A 6,000-nucleotide genomic window follows, 5' to 3' on the forward strand; every position below is an offset into this window, starting at 1 on the left:
CCTGTGAATCAATGATTATGAGTATCTAGGTATGATACTTTCAAACAGGGGATGCCATATCAAAGTGAATATTTATAGAAGACCGGATATAATCATAGATTGTTCATATCAGAAAATATAGGAATCCCTCAGTCAGAGGTTGCCACAGACTAAGAAATTTGGCTATATGTCAAAAGTAATGAATCCAGATCTGAGCTGTTATCATACAAGATAGATAAAGCTACGGCAATGTAACGAAAATCCCATGGGAGAGAGCAGGACACTCTTCTGTCCTGCTCTCTCCTAGGGGATTTTCGTTACATTGTCCTATCTTTATATCTATATTTATCTATCTACCCTGTTTGAAAGTATCATACCTATACTCGTGATCCTTGATTCACAGGTGGTTCCTGGGTGTTGTTTGCCTGGTGATTCGCTCTGACCTCATTGCGCCACCTTGCTTTTTCCCTTTGTTGGAAATTACTTTGCCGATCACTGATTGATTAATATGTGATTGCTTTTGCAAGATAGTGAGACCCCTTTCTCTTCTTTGCAACTACTGAACCCCAAATATCTCCTGAAGAAGTGTACAACGAAACGCGTTAGGGCTCATATCATATATAGATTGTTTTTTGTATATATGATTTTTATTGTTGTTTCTTTCATGTCCCTGTTGTTTGTATTATATATATCTTTCAATAAATGCTAATATTTTTGTATATTTCTACTGTTTTTTGTGCCTTTAAAGTCCGACCACAGGTTATCCTTTTTTGGAATTATTTTTCTTTATTTCTTCACAAATTTATGGATTAGGCATTTTGAGTGCTGTTTCTTTTTTGTATTCATTTTTTGTATTCTTTTTTGTGGGCAAATATATCTCCTGTCCAAGACCCATTCCTGGTGTCCTGTGCAGTACATATCCCATATGGCAGTGCCCAGCATCCTGCACATTTTTATACAGCAGTTTGTCTATTGGCCCTAAAAAGGACCAGAATTTAACAAGATTTACCCCTAGACTTCAATGGGAATCACCCGTGAGTTTGGGTTTGCTAAATTTCAATCAAAAAGACCTACTGGTAGGTTAATTGGCTCCTGTCTAAATTGGCCCTAATAAGTGTATGTATGAATGTGAGATAGGACCCTTTAATTGTAAACTCTTTGAAGGCAGGGACTGATGGGAATGTACAATGTTAATGTAAAAGCACTGTATAAACTGATGGAGCTACATAAGTATCTGAAATAAATAAATAAATACATTTCAACCCTTGGAAAATTCGCCCACCACTAATGACGGTATTCAGTATATAGATTTATGCGCAGACCAAGCTGGCCACGAATAGTGTAAGATGCAGGGGTTGGGACAAATTATATACCACTGCTGGGGCGCTTACAGTAGTTACTTAATAATCATATGGCTTGAACCATTTTCCAGAAGAAAAAAAACTGTTGCTGTATAAAATGTGTTCGCTGTAGTCGGGGTTTAATTCCTTTGTTGCTCTCTTAAAGTAAATTTTTCAGGCTGCATCATGTATTCAATTTTTGTGAGTACTGGGAGCTGTGTGGGGATGTTGCATATCTCACAATATGGTGCCATATGCATACCTCCCAACATTTTGAGATGGGAATGAGGGACACCTACGAACAACTGTATGTAGGCATAGGACACGCCCCCTGCCACACCCCCTTAAAGGAGAATTAACCAAAAAAATTAAATCCACAAGGACTTTTTTTTTTCCATTACTATATTGGCTTTTAAAATGTACAAATGCAGTAATTAAGAAATTGGATGAAAGGTTTAGCGCTGGGAAACACTTTTTGAAAGATAAAAGGTGCTTTTTTTTATAGAACTATATAGATCAGACCAAAATGAGGGACAAATGAGGCGGGACGAGGGACTGAGGGACATTGCTCCAAATCAGGGACAGTCCCTCCAAATCAGGGACAGTTGAGAGCTATGTATATGGGCACACTGTTGGAGAATGTGGAGACACTTTACATTGATCTTGCACACATTGCATTTGCTCTGAGTACCTCCATACCTACAGAAGAATGCACATATGGAATATTGACTTCTATAGCTCATATGTTTCCTGGCAAATCTCAATACACTTAACTTTTTCACATCAAGTGAAGTCAACATTCTGGCATACATACAGTCACAGCAGAATGACAATGGTGGTGAAAACATTCAATGTTGCTATGTAACAGAGCCTCCAGCAATTACACATAGCAAAAGGCTAAAATGCATCTTTTTCACTTACCCCAAGGGTCACCAACCCCAAGGGTCAAATTATTTTATTTTTTTATATATATATATATTTTATGATTTAATCCCTCTGCTTTTTTTTTTTTTTTGCGTCAGTGTCCTTTCCCCTTGGTCCTGTCCCAATGGAACAAAATGAATTAGTGGAAATCTCTCCAAAATGAGGGAGATCCCTTTTAGACAGTTGTCCTCATATCTCTCCTGCTTTCCTGTTCTGGTGACTACTGCAACAACGGTCAACAGAACAAATAGGGTACCAAGGCCGACCCCCTATGGGAATGCACTCACCAAACGTATGAAACCAATAAGCCTTCAGAATGCCATTGCAGCTCTCTCCTTTTACCACCAGTTATCTCCTTTGTGGGAAACGGCTGTGCGGCTGCTGTGCACACACCGGCATGCCGGTGTGTGCACAGCAGCCGCACAGCCGTTTCCCACAAAGGAGATAACTGGTGGTAAAAGGAGAGAGCTGCAATGGCATTCTGAAGGCTTATTGGTTTCATACGTTTGGTGAGTGCATTCCCATAGGGGGTCGGCCTTGGTACCACAAGTGGTGATTTGTATGGTGGAAGCTGGGTTTCAATCACAAACGCAGGTCGACTGAATAAAGCACCCTATCTTCTGAACACCGAACTGAACTCTTACGCATATTCTGAAAAAAGTGTGCATGCGCTGCTATACATAAAAAGTGGACTTTTTTAGTTTTCTGTTTCATGCTTTATGTATTTATGATATATTCTTGTCTTTTAAAGCAGCGGCTGTTTGAAAGATGACACATTAAGTTAAGTTAATATTGTAATTAAACACCCTGGAGCGCAGAGCAGTGTGCTATAGGGGTCGGCGAGAATTTGTGTTTTTAGCACTACCTTTTTTTAGAACAAATAGGGTGCCCAGTGAGCAGCCCCAACCCTTCCACGTTCTATCCAGAACTAAAACAAAAGAGGCATTTTTTTTCGTTAAAGCTGGGTAACTTTTACCCCCTTTTACAAAAAAATCACATCAGCATACAGCTCTGTATAATAATATGAAATTCTCCTACATTCATTAGCTAAACAGAGTTTTTGCTTTTATGTACAGCTATTGTTTTTCCACCTTCTGGTTGAGTGAGGCACTGGTGATGTCCCCCTGGCCCAACAACTGCATCCTGGGAAATTCCTATCACATGATCCAGAAGGCAGAGCCGGAGTTTTAGGCAGAGTTCCAGGAAGTAAAGGAACATATATTAATACTCCCTTAGGCTAGGTTCAAACCTAAGCAGCTATGCGAGCCACTTTTGCACAGGAACGGCAGACCATTCATTTGAATGGGGTGGTGTGCCTGCATTTCCTGCATCTGTATTTAAAAGCATCTTCAAGAAGCCCCTGAAGCTGCTGATGATAGTGAAATGCGTTGAGGCAGGTTTACGTAACCATCAACGTCACTTCCTGTGATGTCAGTTCCGGCTGGTGATTACACCCCAGTTGAAAGGAAGTGCACTTCAGAGGAAATCCTGCTGGTGCACGTTTGCTATTTAATCACTTCCTTCCCCATCCATAGTAATATGACGTCCGCAGGAGGGATCTTCCATCCTGGGCAGGCATCATATAACATCCTGAGCTTCCCGACCATCTAGGGGGTGCGCGCCGCATCACTCGGGAGCCGATGCACATGTCCACCGGGCACCCGCGATTGCCGGTAACAGAGAAGTGACGTGGATCTATGTATGTAAACACACAGATCCACGTCCTGTCAGGGGAGTGGAGACCGATCGTGTGTTCCCTATTCAGAGGAACATCGATCGGTCTCCTCCCCTCGTGAGTCCCCTCCCCCTACAGTTAGAATCACTCTATAGGTAACACATTTAACCCCTTGATCGCCCCCTAGTGTTAACCCCTTCCCTGCCAGTGACATTTATACAGTAATTAGTGCATTTTTATATCACTGATCGCTGTATAAATGTGAATGGTCCCAAAATAGTGTCAAAAGTGTCCGATATGTCCGCTGCAATGTCACAGTCACAATAAAAATCGCAGGTCGCCGCCATTACTAGTAAAAAAATAAATAATAACAATAAAAATGCAATAAATGTATCCCCTATTTTGTAGACGCTATAACTTTTGCACAAACCAATCAATATACGCTTTTTGTGATTTTTTTTTTAAACAAAAATATGTAGAAGAATATATATCAGCCTAAACTGAGGGAATATATATATATATATATATATATATATATATTTTTTTTTTTTTTTTTTTTTTTTTTTTTTTTTTTTGGGACATTTATTATAGCAAAAAGTAAAAAATATTGTGTTTTTTTTTCAAACTTGCCACTCTTCTTTTGTTTATAGCGCAAAAAATAAAAACTGCAGAGGTGATCAAATACCACCAAAAGAAAGCTCTATTTGTGTACAGTGTTGCATGACTGCAATTGTCATTCAAAGTGCGACAGTGCTGAAAACTGAAAATTGTCCTGGGGAGGGGGGCGGTGAAAATGCCCTGTATTGAAGTGGTTAAACAGGGCTTGTAAACAGGACCAATACTGTCTGATCTGCAGCTTTCCCATGACCCCTGCTACCTGTAACCTGCTTCAGAGATCTACTCCTGTGTCTTGACCCAGCTTGCCTTTGACTCTTCCTGCCTTCTGCCTGCATCCAACCTCAGCTTGTCATTGACCTTGATCCTGCCTGCTCCTTTGATTACCACGCTGTCCGCTTGTTACTGACCCAGCCTGTACCCCGACCTGCCATGGCTCATGCCTATGTATGACCCAGTTTGCCTGTACCTGTCTGTTTTCCATATGCCTTGGAGCCAATCAGCTGTGTGCCTATTCCAACATCCAGGTGTGTGGTGTCCTGATATCAGCTGATCCAGTTTCCAGCCTGCCCGCTGTCCTGACTTCTCATCTTGCTGGTCATCGTGTGGCATCAGGAACTCCGAAGCAGCTCTTCTGACAGCTAACCTGCCAGGCACTCATACCATTCTGCACTCCCGGGCCCCCCGTCTGCTCTATCAGGGGTCGTAAGTGAGATACGTAAGGGAGGCCTTCCTCTGCATTATCGGGCTCATCTACAAGGTACGTGAGAATGTGACACCAGTTGTGGGAGACGCTGCATCAGCAGCCGGCTAAAAGAGTACAATTCTACTGAGTGCCAGTTCTAGGCACCATAACATGTGAGTGCACAAGTTGGAAAATTCTCTGTATGTCAATGGGATTTTAATAAATACAGTTGCGCATTGATCCAGTCTTTTGTGTTTTATCTACTTTTTGTATGAGTTTACTCATTAAAGATTTAATAGAAGGAGGAGGTGGAAACAGGAATCCAGATTTTTGGCCAAACGTTGTCAGACCCACTTTCACTATGGGTCTTAGCATCCTGTGAGTCCCATTGTTGAAGGGGATAGGATTGAGATCACAGTGGAGTCCTTTATTGATGTGAGAGTGGCGCATGGAGCATCACTTTCTTATAGATTGTTTTATCACTATTGGCCCTTTTAAGTAAAGTCTAAGCCCCTGTACACACGGTCGGAGATTTCGACAACCAAATCCGTCGGATTTTGTCCGTCGGATTTTGTCCGTCGGATTGTGTCCGAAACTGTTGCATACACACGGTCGGACTAAGTTGTCGAAAAATCCGATCATTCAAAACGTGATGATGTAATTTCGTTACGATGGGACTACGTTCAGGCTAGTAGCCAATAGCTTTGATGTAGGAATTTGATCTGAGCATGCGTGGCACTTGGTCCGATCAAAATTCTCTACACATGATCGGAGTATGTTCG

General features: G+C 41.5%; 1 long non-coding RNA gene across 1 annotated transcript in view; it reads right to left on the reverse strand.

The window, feature by feature from the left end:
• The window catches only part of LOC143934926 (uncharacterized), a 28,621-nt gene extending 23,338 nt beyond the window's left edge, over window positions 1-5,283 (reverse strand). Inside the window, exon 1 of the long non-coding RNA XR_013263432.1 lies at window positions 5,003-5,283. This is a non-coding gene — a long non-coding RNA (uncharacterized LOC143934926). The remainder of the gene's footprint in view (window positions 1-5,002) is intronic.
• Between the last annotated feature and the right edge of the window lie 717 nt (window positions 5,284-6,000).

The sequence above is a fragment of the Lithobates pipiens genome, unplaced genomic scaffold, assembly GCF_037356315.1.
Source record: "Lithobates pipiens isolate NorthernLeopardFrog02 unplaced genomic scaffold, aLitPip1_a1.2 Scaffold_28, whole genome shotgun sequence".
Taxonomy (NCBI): domain Eukaryota; kingdom Metazoa; phylum Chordata; class Amphibia; order Anura; family Ranidae; genus Lithobates; species Lithobates pipiens.